Source organism: Echiichthys vipera (assembly GCF_963691815.1).
Source record: "Echiichthys vipera genome assembly, chromosome: 15".
Classification (NCBI taxonomy): Eukaryota; Metazoa; Chordata; class Actinopteri; order Perciformes; family Trachinidae; genus Echiichthys; species Echiichthys vipera.
Genome location: NC_139840.1, coordinates 8,253,984 through 8,269,898, shown reverse-complemented (window position 1 = coordinate 8,269,898; position 15,915 = coordinate 8,253,984).

The window sequence follows — 15,915 nt, the reverse complement described above, 5'->3', positions numbered from 1 at the left end:
ACTAACCTCTCAGTGACCCGAATGTGTTTCATTGGGGTAAATACTTTGCACATGACATAAAGCCACCTAACACACGCCCGACATGGCTGGTGTGTCTCTGACAAGAAAAGCCTTCTCAGCTGCTCTCCCATACTCTGCCTGCAACACTAGATGGTGCCCTGTTCATAGAGATTGACCTGCTGCTGCCCAATGTGACCTGCTCATGTTGACCGACCAGGACTCAAAGAATACTGAACACAGGTACGGCACAGTACAGTAGAAGTTACTGGGCTTTTTTAAAGGCAGTCAACCTCACCGGAAAGCCCATATGGTGGCTTTGTGAAATGTATGCGCTCCCATACCTCAGTGTTTTCCATATATTTACATACATCTTGACTCCAGTGCTTGGAGAGGGGCCAGAGCAGTATCAGGGGTTTACAGTGTGTGCTCTTGTTTGCATTGACAGTCACATGGAGATACTCTACCTATTTCTGACTGTTTGACCACACAGTCTGGAGGGAGAGAGCTTCCTCAGACGGGGCCCTGTTTGATGCATGTGTCTATTCATAACTGTCAACATAGGATGGGTTTGATCGCCTGTAATTTGGGGTGAAACAGTTTGGTGGAAAACTGACGTCAGCGTCTAATGGAAAAGGCGGGCCTTACCTCACTGATGTCAGTAGATGCCCAAGATCTGTTTTCTGCATTTATTGGCTCTGCTTTGTATCGTGTGTGTGTGTGTGTGTGTGTGTGTGTGTGTGTGTGTGTGTGTGTGTGTGTGTGTGTGTGTGTGTGTGTGTGTGTGTGTGTGTGTGTGTGTGTGTGTGTGTGTGTGTGTGTGTGTGTGTGTGTGTGTGTGTGTGTGTGTGTGTGTGTGTGTGTGTGTGTGTGTGTGTGTGTGTGTGTGTGTGTGTGTTTGTGTGCGCATTAAAGCCAGTGAATTGTGCAGGATATGCTTTTGTATCTCATTGTTGGACTCTGTGTGTGTGTGTGTGTGTGCCTTTATAGCGTGATTGCCTGTGTGTTATTTGTAATGTGTGCATGAATTATAGTGGCGTGTGTGCGTGCTAAGGGAATTGAGTGACGAAGGCTTATTGCGTTTCTATGCGTGTGCTGAAGCATGTGCCTAAGCCCATTTATATGTGTGTGCACGCATGTGTGCGTGTGTATGCATGTGTAATGGCTGTGGGGGGTGGGGTCACGGTGGAGAGTGCATCTATGCATGTGTATGTGCATGCATCGAAGAGTGTTTATATATGTGTGTGTGCTATATGCATCTATAATGAGTTCTGTGTGTGCGCACGCACATCTCTGAATGAGTGACAGGCAACGAGCGAGAGTGCATTCATGCATGTGCCTCTCTGCGTGTACTCATCCGTGCCTGTGCGTGAGGATTGTGCATCAGTATGGAGAAGTGTGTGTGTGTGTGTGTCAGTCCGTATTTGTTTTTATGTATGCATGAGCTTGCATGCATGTTTGTGCATGCAAATGTACACATCATCACTATTTAGCAAATTTACGTGTCAGCAGGCTGAATTGTATAATGCAGGTAGTCACGAATGCATTTCTATATTTGTGTGTCTATGTGTGTGTGTGTGTGTGTGTGTGTCTGTGTGTGTGTGTGAGAGAGCAGTGTACATTAGTATTGGGGCTGTGCATTCAGATTCATGTCTGCATAACTTTATGTGGCTTTCTGTGTGTTTATTCTCTCTTCAGCTCTGGTTTACGTGTGTGTGTGGGCGCGAGTGCATGTGTACGTGAGTGTGTGTTTGCATATATATGTGTGTGTATGTGTACAGTGAACACCCGGTTTCCATTACCCAGGCCGGCGTGGTTCCCTCAGCCAGACCACAAACCTCCTGTCTCCACTCTGGCTCCACCCAGAGCTGCCACAGGCTTCCCAGAAAAGAACAGCGTCTAATTAAAAAACTTTAATTACATTCATCTCATCTCTCTCACACACAAACACACACACACACATACACACACATACTGTATACAAACAATTCCATGTGATAAATGGGCATGAAAGGCAAAGCCAGCAGTTTTTTCTCCCCTCAAGTGGAATGGCTTTTAATCAGAGTTGCTGACATTCATGAGCCGTTAAGTCTCCTCTGATGTCGTTCTTCACTTGAGCACCATCTGGAATTTCACGATCAGTGTCTTTCTGTCCTACAATCGCTTTTCATGGGACATTTTAGAACCTTGATCTGATCTCAAAGGCATCATAAACTTAAAAAAGCTAAAAAGGCATGAATCATCTCACAACTGTGTATCTCCAGTTACTGTACAAACTATTACAGCTATTAAGGTGATTTATGGGCCAGCACTTGGAGTTTGACACAACTGTAAAATGACACTCGATTAGCGTCTCATCTTCGAATCGCATCCGTGCAGCATCTGTGAGGAATGTTTCCTGCTGGGGTTTCACTCAACACCTTGGACACAGGAGCTCCTATCTGACCAGCTTCCTCCTTTCCCATCAGACCCCAGGTTTATTAACTGTGACCCCGGTGTGTCCCGCAGACAAGGTACATCTTTGTCGATCGGCGTGGCGATGACCTGCAGAGTCAGACCGGTGGAGGCGGGTTATCAGGCCATCTCCGCGGGACTGAGAGAGGCCGGCCAGACCGTTGCGATCTGCCTGCAGGAGTCATTGTTTTGGGGGGCTGGACCAGATGTTCCAGCTGAGAGATTACCATCGCATCACTCCTCAGTGGGGGGAGTCCGGGCCTCCACACCCTCTCCTATGTCGCTGTCTCCCTCCCCCTCTCCGTCCTCTTATGGGTCTTTTATCTCTCTACTCCGCCCCTCTCCTCATCTCCTTACCTTTACCACCTGCTCTGTTTCCTCTACATCCTTTCCTTCTTCCTCATCTCTCCTTCCCTCTCCCCTTCTCCTCCCGTCTTCCTCAGCCCTCCCATATATTTTCCTCTCTCCATCCTCCCCATTCTCCTCTAGTCTCTCCTTGACTCTTCCCCATCCCCTTTTTCTTTCCTCTTCTCTCCGTTTCTTCATCCCCTCCACTCCTCTCTCCTCTCCTCTTTCCTCTCCATTATTTTCATGTTTATCATGTTTCCTCTCCCCCATGCCTCCTCTCCCTCTCCCTCTATTATCTCCTTCGCCCTTTCCTCTCCTCTTTTCCCCTTTCTTTTCCTCCTTCCTTTTCTCCTCCCGTCCCTTCCCCCTTCCTACTACTCTCCTGCCTTTCCCTTCCCTTGTTTTCCTCTCCTCTTCTTTATCTCCCCTCCTCATCCCTCTTCTCTTCCCACTCTGTTCTGCTACCCCTTTCCTCTCCCCTCTTCCTTTCCCTCCCTTTTCCCTTCCATCTCTCCTCAACTCCCCTCTTCATCGTTCATCTCCTGTCCTGTCTCTTCTCTTCTCTCCTCCTCATCACCCCAGCACAGACAACTGAGGGCTGCAGCCCGTGCTCTCCATCCTCCCCCTGCTTCCTCCTGCCCTCCTCCTCTGCTGTTATCAGTCTCAGTCAGGGAGGTCTCGTTCTAATGAAATTCCCTCAGTGATCGCACCGACGGATCTAAAGGCCACGTTTGTTTGGAGACCACATCTGGGGAGTAGCTGAGGGCATGAAAAGGAATAGCAGCTGTAATCTGATTATAAAAAATGTTATCTGTAATCTGCCCCAACCTGGAACCTCTTACTCAGACAAACACATTCTTATGTCACAGGGCCTTTTTAGCCTCGCAGATACTTGAAATCACACATAGTACACACGAGTGATTCCAGGGTAAAGTCTTTAACGTTTCAGCTGGCAGAATGAAAACAATTATTGGATGATTCACGTTTTCCTCAGCAGATTTGCAGTGATTTACAGCAGGTGGCATGTTTGTGATGAGTTTGTGAAATATGATAGGGCCAGTATGGTATTTCTATAATCCTGCCTAAAGCTGTTTTTCAATCACATGTTAAATTCTGCTATATGACATGCTCAAAAAAGAACCTATAACAATGAATGTGCTTGTGTAGTTATTGTGCATCACTGTTGCACAAATATACAGCATTAGAGCTCAGCAGCCTTCTTCCTGGGACACGGTCAGAGATAAGGAGAAGTCGAGGTCCAAAGACTTTTTTGTTTGTTTTTTTGTTTTGCTGCTTGTGTCATAACCGTACGCTATGGGCTCATATTCTTTCTTCCCTGTTACCTTTATCAGATTAAGAATTAGAAATACTTTAATAATCCCAGGGGAAAATTGTTTTTGTTTCAAACTCCAGCTATACAAACAACATATTTAACAACAACAATATTATACAGATAACATATTTGTAAAAACAGAAATATAAAACAGTATATATATATATATATATATATATATATATATATATATATAAGTATATAACTATATATAAAATATAAAAATTCAATGGTAATATATACAGATCAAAAGCACTGTAATAATGTGCAAAGTACTGTAAAAATGTGCAAAGAACAGATTGTTTATGATTGACCTGGCCCTCGTACCAGCTTACACTTTAAGATGCTGGGGTTAACTACGTCAGATAATTAAGCCACTAAGACAGTTTGTTGGAAAATCACACGTGCAGTTATTTATATATTAATATTTTTCTGATATTCACAGACAAAAATGGACAAAACATTATAAACATTACATACAATTTTTCATTTCATTGTTCTTTATTTAACCAGATAATGCTAGTGTGGCCTAGCGTTACACCTGTCTCGTTATGTCACAACTGCACCCCTGAATAGAGCAGACCTTGAGTGTCTCATCAGACTGTAGAGTCATTTGTAAAATAGTGTTGCGACCATCATATTATTAAGATTAGTTCACTTCAGTTCAGGAGCCGGTCTTACAAAGATATTTTAGACTGGTCTTTTAGCGTTAGACCAGTCTAGTAATTTAAGCTTGAAGCTGTTTTAAACTTAAAAAAAAAAGTCATCCACCCTAGCTGTCCCCAGGCTGACTGTTTTCTTCAGATGAATTCAGACGTCTATCTAAAGTCTGACTAATTAGGGTCCTAGTGGCCCCAGTGTAGAAGCTCTTCTTAAACCTCTCACTGCTGGTCGGGTCTTTCTGGTACCTTCTTCCTTAACAGGGTAAAAAGACTGTTATCTGGGGGGTTTGGGGCCAAACAAACCACTCTTTGCAGGGCATTGTGGTCCAGTGATTAAGCCAAAGTCAAAGTCTAACTTTGTGAAACCAGCCCTAAGAATTTGGATTTCATCTCATTTCATCTCATCTTCAGCCTCTTATCCGGGGTCGGGTCGCGGGGACAGCAGCTTTAGCAGGGGACCCCAAACTTCCCTTTCCTGGGCCACATTAACCAGCTCTAACTGGGGGATCCTGAGGCGGTCCCAGGCCAGTGTGGAGATATAATCTCTCCACCTAGTCCTGGGTCTTCCCCGAGGCCTCCTCCCTGCTGGATGTGCCTGGAACACCTCCCTAGGGAGGCGCCCGGGGGGCATCCTTATTAGATGCCTGAACCACCTCAACTGGCTCCTTTCAATGCAAATTGATATGTATATCCATACTTATATTAATATAATACAGTTTTTGGACTCTGGGTTTAAATTTAAATCAAAGTGAATAGAATAGAAAGCCTTTATTGTCATCGTACACAATACAGTGAAATTAGGAGCGCTCCTCGTGATCAGTGCAAAAGTGCAATAAAAAGAAACAGGAAAAACACCATAAAAACACACAGGCATCTACAGCCGACTGAAAAAACAAGTCAAATACATAAACAACTTAAGAGCAAAATGCAGTAGAGACCGATTGCATTCTGTTCAACCTCATAATTAGATTTGTTTGAATATACTTTTTAGAAAAGGTGGAGAACATCTTAGAAATAAAGGTATCATAATTAATTTCTCTTAGATTTGAGAGCTAAAGTCAAAAGTATTTCATCTGAAACTTAGAGACAGTCAATGATGAATCCACAGTGGAGCATTTCAACCCGGCACGTGAGTACAGTGAGTCAAACCCGTGATAAGACTTGAGTGATCGCTCCTTCGACCTTGCACTGTTGTCAGTCATGAAAGATTGTTATGCTTTGCGTAGACAGCCTTGATTTACTTGCATGCCATAAGAAATTATACAAATTGCATTTCACTGAAACCTTTCTTGGAAGAGTCAGATCCATGTCTGATGCTCAAATGTAATTGTCTCCAGACGTAACTCGGGGTAAAGACAGCCCACTTTCTTGTCTTCTCCCACCTCACCAGACCATGACTCCACCATCACAAGTTACTCTGTGGTTTCTCCCCGAGGGGAAGAGGGCAGCAGTCTTTAAAGAGAAGTCAACCTCTACTTGTGATTCAGATGAGTGTCTCGCCGCGCTGGCAGGGTACGTCAACCAGCGCAACCTCAACAATATTATCATAACGGCCTGTCAAAGCAGAGATGGAGGTGAAGCAAACATCTCATTCAGCTGAATGTTAAGTGAATCTGTGGTTGAGGGACGGAGAACAATAGGTGTGTTGAAACTTGTATGCGAGTTGGTCCTTTTTTCCTCAGCAGGTGTTCAAATATCAATTACCAGTGGTTGTTTCTACAGTCTGGGACTCCAGGAGTGCTTTTTATTTCCATGTGTAATCTCAGGACGTCCCCGCTGAGGGAAAAATAAACGATGAAAGGTATCGCTTCGATTTCTGTCCGCTTGGCCTCTTTCTGTCTTGTCCGTGTCTGAGCACGGACGGGAACTTTGATGTCAGCCAGCCGTGTTGAGGTCTGCTGTTCATGAGAGGGGCCTCTGTTTTTGTCTGCCAGACTCTCCGACTGCAGGACCCTCACTGGGCAACACACGAGGTTAGAGGAGGTCCCTGAAAATATTGATCTATCACTAGAGGCACGTTTCTGTGGAACCTATGAAACACATGCAGTCATATATGTCTGTGGTTTGGAGAGAACTGAATTACATATACCCACCAACAACATAACTGTTCTAGCTACAACTAACATACTGCATGTCTTAAAGGGAACTGTGTAACTTCCCCTGTGATCATGTGTGACTATTACAGGATAATGGCAAATGCTTGAATCTAGTAGCAAACGTAAGAAAGAGTCATTATGAGTCATACACTGACTTGTGTCAGTTACACAGCAATATCTATCTAAAGTTTGCCAGCATTGCCTAACTTAGCTGCTGGTCAAGACTGTATTTTTTCTTTTAATGAATTCAACTTTTATGTCTCAGAGAAGGGATATGTTATTTCTCTTTGAAGACGTCACATAATCTCCCTCTAAAGTGACACTTCCATGCTCCATTTCTGCCCAAACTTGAACCCTAAATGTAACCCTAACCCTGCTTAAGTAGAGGTGACCCTTTCTCATTTTCACCCCCGCAGATTTTAGATAGTTTGTAGACAGATTGCTTTGAGTAAACACCACGTTGATTTGAACACATCCCCATTCTGATGCTGGTCGTTCTAAAACAATAGTGAATTTGATTTGAGCGTGTTTGGGCTGAATTGAAAAAAAAGACGAGTAGTTAGAGTGAACAGACAAAGAAGACAGAGACAAAAATCTGACCTTTTGATGATTGAATCAGAGGAAGACAAAATTACAACATAAGACAATAAGTACATGAAAAAGAGAAGAAAGAAAATGACATACAGACTGACATGACCTTCAAACGACAAATACAACTCTTGAGACTATTTAATAACTCTAATTCAAACTCTATTTTAGAAATGTAGGAACAGCGTGAGGCACAAAGGACTTTTTGTATGTGCTTTTTACAGAGAAGCCTCTGTCTCAAAGGTTAAAAAGACAAAACAACACCTGACTCAAACTCAAATTTGAAACTTAATAGATTTTTGGATTTTTGCCACTAAGGGGCAGCAGAACAAGACAAAAAGACGGCCACTGACCTGTTGGGATCTTAAAAAGTTAAAGACATAAAGACACGTGGCAACAATTAGCAAGACTTCGGAGTTGTTTTTCTGTCCACCCAATACATATTCACTCTTCCTTTTAGCTCTATTTTGCACGCCACCAGCTCCTGAGGAGAATATCATGGATTTTATGTTCACTAGCTAGTGTCTGTCTGCTGTTTGGTGCTGGGCCAGCAGGGGGTCATCCCTCTGTTCCCCGGTTGCATAAGCTTATGCCTCCGCTGATTTTATTCCTCATTTTTTTTGGGTTAGGGTTTACGGTTAGGGTCAGGATTACAGTCAGGGTTAAGGGGTAGTGTTAGGGTCTACATAAGCCTGTTTGCCTGGTAATTCGGCACTGATTGTGGAAAAAATAACAGACCTGGGAACATTGGACCCTTCCTGTGAAAAGCGCGGAACATCAGACCTTTTTATTGAAAAAGGGTCCGATGTTGCCCCTTCTCAGACATAGGACCGGGGGAACATAGGTACGCTCCCGCTGGTAGCATATAGCAAAAAGGGCTTGTTCTGTAGATACAAACCAAGGGATTAAAGAAAATTTAGAGTTTATAAATGTATGCTGATGTCTGCACCGGCTCAGAACCCAGAACCTTTGGTGTGAACCAGAGCTTCTGTTCTAGCTTCTGTAGCGGAGAGCCTCCTATGTTATCTCTGCTTGGTTTGATAACCCATGTCCATTTAAAACCCTCAACACCCTTAACACCACCATATGTCTGTGCCAAAGCTGTCCTCCTCGTCATATTGTGAAAAGATGTAGATGGGTACGTGCAACTGATGGCTTAATGTCTTTTTTGTCCTTTTTTTTACCGTTGCTTTGCTGTGATTTCATACTGCAGACACAGTGATTATGTCCAAGGCATTGTTTCTTCTCTTAAAACATTGCCATACTTTTCTTTTCAACATCAAATGCATTTGATCTTCACAGGAAATAAAGCCTCTGTTTGATATTCAGCAAAATGATTGCTGAGAAGAATGGTGAAAAAAAAAAACACCACAGCAAGTACAGCTTAGCGCCACAGATGTCACCGAAATCAAGCCAACACGAATGCGGAGATTACCTCTTTAAACTTCGCCCTCTGCACGTCTGCTTTCATCCTGTAACACATGACTCCGATCAGTCCAGAGCCGGCGTTATCAGCAGCTGTAGCCTCCTCCAGTCTGCTCTCATCCACACAGAGCTGCTCCGTGAACAGTGGGTGCCTTGTCTCAAAACCATCACAAGTGGTCAACAGCACGACATAAAAGATTTTGAACTCACTATCTGGCAACAACCGCCCGACATCATGTAATGCGGTGGTTCATGCAGTTATTCAATCAGACTGGTTGTTGTGGCTGACATTTTCCAATTTTCCAGGTACCGCCTGCCAGCACACTGAATGATTGAAATAGAAGAAAGGGAGCGGTGGAAAGATAGGAGCAGTTGTTACACACACACACACGCACACACGCACACACACACTGGGAAATCATCTGTAGCCACATTTATCACCATCAGACCAGAAGTGCCTTTGAGTTCTTTACACTTGAAGACTCAAACGGGGATGAAAGGTGGATATTTCTCTGCTTAATTCCCACAATCTAAGATTTCAAACCATGGCTTAGCGATGGTAAAGGGGCTCCGGCCAGAGGAATGAAGGGACTGTTTTTACATACAAGTGTGGGATCAGGAGGGGTCACATAGCTCAAGTGCCTAAAATCCAACCTGCTGCCATAAACACCTCATAGAGAGAAGGCCATCGGGCGGCTTTCAGAGGGATTTCAAACCCCCTCCGGCCCAACAGTTGCTGTTTCGGCACCAAACGGGCGAACTGTGCAGGGAACAGGTGGAGCGACGATGACGATATCGTTAAGGCTAACACTGGGTGCCATGTGCTCAAGAGTGGTGACCTATTTCTCTACACATCTCAGAGATGCCAAAAGCTAAAGATAATGCTGCTTAAAAGCAACAAAAGAATAAAAGGGACATTAGCGTGACTCATACCCTGACGACAAACCGTATGGGAGTGGAGCGTGTGAATGTAAACAGGATACGCCGCAGACTCTAATTCTATACACACACTCGTTCGGTGCATGCCTTTCCCCGTAGTGTACACACACCTATGACACAGCCCTGTTGGCTGTTGGGCGGGCTCTCTGAAAGGTTAAATAAACTCGGATGATTAAATGGCTCCCGGGGTGAATAATTCACCAGCTCGATATAGTTGATTGGAGCTGATGCGAGTTCACAGTGGAAGAAAGGGGATGCACTTTGTGGATCTCCCAGTCACTTGTCACCGCCGCCTTCCACACACACAAAATACTCACAGAAGTTAAACATGTGCATAGGCGTTGGGCAACGGAGCTAATATCTGATGCACTTTAAACATAAACACAGGACCTCAAGTGTTTCCTAGCCCTCATGTCATGGACAAAGAGGGATGAGGAGGACAGGGGAGCAGTTTGTGATTTATTGACGACCCCTTTATGACTCACCACACCTTCACTTCAGATGTGAGATCCCAAGGTAAGGTTAAGGAAAGATGAATGAGCGTTATCTTTTTCACTTTGAAGCTGACAAATTTGTTCCTGTCACAAGGAAAGGCTGGTCACTATAGTGAACTAGTTAATGATTGATTATGTCATCAGTTATTATTTTATGAGCTCTTTCATCAACCTGCTCCCATCCATCACTGTCCATTACCTGTATTCTGTCACCGGCAGTTGGCTTCGGTTGAACGTTCAGTTGCTAATGGCAAACACTGTTGGCAAAGTTAGGCCGTGTGGTGTGTCCACCGAGGGCCTGTGTCTTTTAGCAATGTTTCTGAATAAGGAGAAAGCGAATGATGCTGCATAGAGAAAAAGGCGCTGGACCCAGTGTCTGGAAATTTAGAAAAGTGCTGTTGTCGTCACGGGCAATAAAGAAACTCTTATTTAAAAAAAACAACTCTTGGATCAGCTGGAAAATGCATCTTTACAAAGCTGAAAACAGCTGTTTTTCTCTTGAAAAGTTGACTTTTCAGACATTTGTGGTTCTCACAAGTGTATGATGATCTTATAGAACATGATGCATCGCTGTAGATTAAAACAACAGTAGCCTTTAAAAAAAATAAAGGAGTTCAAATCAGCCAATGTATTCTCATCGACAGGTTTGTATGATATCTTACAAAATATGGCACGTCAAAGGTGGCTTACGTTTAGGCAACAAAAGGTGACAAAACGACTTGGGTAAATGTCGTGGTCTTGTACTTCGGGGACACATACACCAGTCCCCCGGGTGAAAGTCCTGTGTTTTGGGACTGATTCACAGCCCCTACCTGCCTCCCTATGCAGAGTTTAGCGGCCTTATACTCTTGATTTCCTTCTTTGCTCTGGATGTAATTTCTGCTGGATTAAATATGTGAATTACACATGAATTAGAGTGCATCACTTTTCATAAATATATGTTAGAACAGTGAAAGTGAGCAGCCTGAATCAGCCCAACCTTACTGCACTACACTCATACAGCAGTAATATTAATACTGAATACATGAAAACTGAACGAATACTTTTACCTTAAGTGCATTTTGCTGATAATACTTTTACTTAAGTATTTAGTTTTGAATGCAGGACTTTTATTAGTATTTGCACAGTGTGGTATTAGTGTTTTTACTTAAGTAAAGGATCAGAACATTTCTTAACTAATTATACTAATATTACTAAACACTACACCATCATTTTAGGACTTACCAGAATCTCTAGTATTCTAGTCTATCTAGTATTTTGTGAAAATTTAGTTTTTCTTCAATCACTTCAAGCCAGCCATTATTCTAGCACCTTTTAGGCTATGATTAAAAACGCGGCACTTATAAAACTCTTGACGTAGTGAGAAATTGGTGATAGGTGAACCGACCCTTTCATTGATTGATTTCATCTATCTGCAAGTTGCCATCACGGTGCAACAATGAACAATTTGATTTCAATCCTGCACAACAAACTCAGACAGACACACTGAAAACATTAAGGGTTTGAGCTTTTTTTTTTTTTTCTGAAGAGGCTTGGAAATGCGAACGCCCACTCCAATCTGCATCTGCGGGTTGCTGGTTCACATAGAGGCAGCCGTCTAATGAGAAGCATTCCTGCGTGAGAGAGGAAAAGATGGCTGGTCTGCAAGTCCTTTAATTTCAAGAGTTGTACCTTTGATTTTGGCTTCCCCCTAATCACCCCACTCCAACGACATCAGGTTGCCTGTGTGTGTGTGTGTGTGTGTGTGTGTGTGTGTGTGTGTGTGTGTGTGTGTGTGTGTGTGTGTGTGTGTGTGTGTGAGGGGATGAGGGATTCACACATGTGGTTTCGGGTAGTCTTCAAGGGCAGGCCACATGTTGCCGGAGCTGCTATCTGCTTGGCAGAGGTGGTGGGGATGAAACGTGATAGGCTATGTTTTTTTCTGCCTCTGTCCCACAGAGAGGAATGCAGACAGTTGGGTTGGGGGTCTGTCATTACTCCCAAATAGAGAAAAATGTAATTACTGATTTCAGTGACGTCTGGCTCCTGTGTGTCATATTAATGATTACAGTTGGGTCTTTCCAGTGCAGAGCTGGAGAACATCTGGTGAAATTAAAATGACTTACACAGCGTATCTGAGCCTTTATACTTCAAAAGGTCACCCTAAAACAAGACCAACAGGTAAAATAAATAAGAAAGTATAAATATGAAATCATTTGTGTGTGCAAATGTTCCTGTAACACAAATAGGACTCGTGTTTTATGTGATTTAATCTCTAGATCCTTACTTTCCTCCCTTAAATGTTCCCTCCAGTTTGAAGTAAAAACTCCTCACTGTGACGTCGGCTTGTTCCAACACTAAATCAGAGTGTTTTTAAGACTGCTCCAGATGTCTGGTGCATCATTTTACGCACATATCCTGTAATTTAGTCTGACATATTTGGTATCTTTGGAAATTTAGAGATGAAGATGCATTTCTGGGGTTTTGAACAATGATTGGCCACACAGCATGAATTTGTAGCAATTCTAGGGTTCAAGTGGTTAAGTCTCACTGGTTTCAACAAAATACATACTCATGAAATGTTCCCTGATTAATATGAAATACATAAGTCGCCTTCAGTGCCAGTAATGCAATCATAAGAGTAAGAAACTCATTAAATATATTTATGAGGCCAAATATATTGTTAACACGGAAAGTAGCATGCAATTTAAAATGATCCACAAAGTAACAAACGCCAATAGAATAAAACTGTTCAGTTTATATTTTACACACATTTTATTTTATTAATGTAAAATAAAATGAGCGGGGTAAGGGTAAATCCACCTTTTATACCTTCTTGGCACTTCTGTGATCTGATCACTGACACACTTTCTACAAACCTGCTGTGTTTCCTTCTTGTTGACTTAGAGCCTACATTTCCCAGAATGCATGTTGCCCAAAGTCACTCCCTGCAGCTGTGGGCTACAGGTGTTTTAGAGAGGTTTTCCAATCAAGTCATGTCGGATGAACTCTAACCACAACACATCTTGTGGCTGGATGACGTCACGGTAAATTACTTTCTTCTACGTTCGATTTCTCGCAGGTGCTGAATGTTTGTCACAAATAGTTGAGTAAAGATGCACTCTGCGTTTGAGTCTGAGGGACTAAAACCAAAATCTGCTCACAGAAATATTAAACACTTTGTGCTGAATACTTCACGCTGCACTTGGCTGTTTTGCACAGACATAAGATATAAGAGTCACAAAATTGAGAGGGAATGATGCATCAGAATCATCAGCAGTCGTTTAAAACACTGTTTGACAAAACAATCACGCATCAACATTCATTTAAAAAGGCTTTTCTGGAGTTTTCAGTCATGTTACATGATTTTCAACATCAGGTGGAGTTCACATCATTAATATGGACTTTTTTTATCATATCATACAAAATCCGAAACTCCAAAATAGTCGCAAAATGGACATTTTATGTGAGACTGTTTGATCCGCTGTTGTTTTAAAGTTAAAGAATGAACTTGGTGATCTGTTCATCTAGAATTTATAGTGTTTTATATAGGATTTTTCCATAGTTATAGTATTTTTTTTTTGTTAACACATTTTGTTTTGTGGTCAAAGCACAACGAATGTATAGTACAAATGTTGTTTTCCCCACTACCCTTTACTGTAGCTTTCACCTCAGAGTGTTTATCTGCAGATGGAGTTTGCTCAATCATGGACATGGATCTTCTGACAGTAACAGACTTTACAACTTTATAAAACGTGTTGTATATGTTGGCTTAACATTTCAAAAGTCACTTTCATCCCTATCATACACCCCTCATCAGCAAATGAGTTCTGAGTGTCTTTCTCCGGAGCAGTATATTGTATAAGCAATTTAGCCCAATGCAGAAACATCTGGGCCCGTTTGTTTAGCATCTGCCTGAGGAGAAAGCAGCACAGGGACAAATCTCCCCGTTCCTAGACATTAACTCAGATCTGGAATTGGCAGCCAAAATCATTGTCTGTGACTCCTGGCACTATGCAAACCTTTGTCTCTGCTTTGTCTTCCAAGATTAAGGTATTAGGAATTGAAGCATTTCAGGCCTGGACTTGTCTTTGAAGTATGAGTGTGTGGTTGTGTTTGAATAAACACATTGATCTTATTACCTACAATTTCAACACTGTAGTATGAACCCTGCAGATGCTTTACAACTTAAAGGAGCATTAACTACATTTGTAGGGCCAGAACATTAGCATTTATTTAGAGTTGTGTTCCTGGCCAAAGTCTAAAACTACCTGCTGCATCTGGAAATGATGCTCATGAGAACGGTGTAAACCAAAACGGTAAAGTTTTGACTGAAACAGCTAGCTGAAAGAGGCTAAAATGCTCTGTAGCGCTGAGGGAACTGCAGTCGGCGAGTCACACCTTTCACATTATCATTTGATTTGATCAATTGTTAGTTAAGCAGTATTACACAAGAGCCATTACAGAAGTGTCTCGGCCATGGCCCATAATGCAATTATGCATAGCCTACAAAAATAAGATATAATCATATGTATTCATGTTGTGGGTCAATTTGCTCTAAAAATAAAAAACATTTTGTTTATTGTTATCGTTGTTTCCATGGAAATACATTAGGAATTTTAGTCCCCGTTGAGCCAGCCAGCCAACACGAGCTAGTGTTTCCAAGTGGTATTCCAGTGGTGCTGCTCACGCAAAGACAACTTGATACAGATCTTTCTTTTCCTCAGAACTAACGATACCAGCAACACAGGGTGTTGTTTCCAAACAACGCAGATGCTGACAACATATTTTCTGTCTGTGTCTGTTGATTTTCATATGAACAAGTGCATCGATCCGGTCAGCAAGCAAGAAACAACTATAAGAATCCAAATCCTTCATTGCCATTTTAATGCTTGGTAGAGATTGTGGGGTTTCCCAAACTGCATAAATACCACACAAAATACACAAAACTGCCGAGCTCCATCTGGTTATAATTAGGATATCTGCTGAAAAAATAATTTGACCATGGACAGATTTAGCCACTGCATCCACAAACTTCAAATGTAGGCTATTTCTAAGATAGTCCCGTGTCACCAGCTCATCGGCTCATTTAATCCGATGAAACACTTTATATAAACATACTGGAGAGCTTCTGCAAATGCAGTGGTTACATTCAAGTTCCTGTGTGTTCTGCTGTGGCTTGTGATTTTTTTTTCATGAATAAAATGGAAATGGCAAGGTAACAGTGTTGAGTATGGTGGGCTGTCATGCTGATTTGATCACGTCCTAAAGGTCTTTGGCCAGAGTGCCTGGTCAGATCTACCTGTTGAAAAATAATGAGTGCAGCTTTAAGTTGGAACAGGAAATTAATTGATGGCATATTTTAAGGATGTTGCCCAACTTCACATTTGAGTGTATCCCTTGACGACTGACTCTAGTATTTAGAAAATTCATCTTTCATCTGGGTCCAAATGAAATCCTCTACTGAGGTCATGAAATTAATTTCCCGACAGTCTCGTTACACAGACATTTTGGAAGAAACATCAGCCTCCACAACCTCCAAATGACAGTCTATCAATGTGGCTTTGTCAACAACTTTCACCAGAGAGGTTCTTCATCCA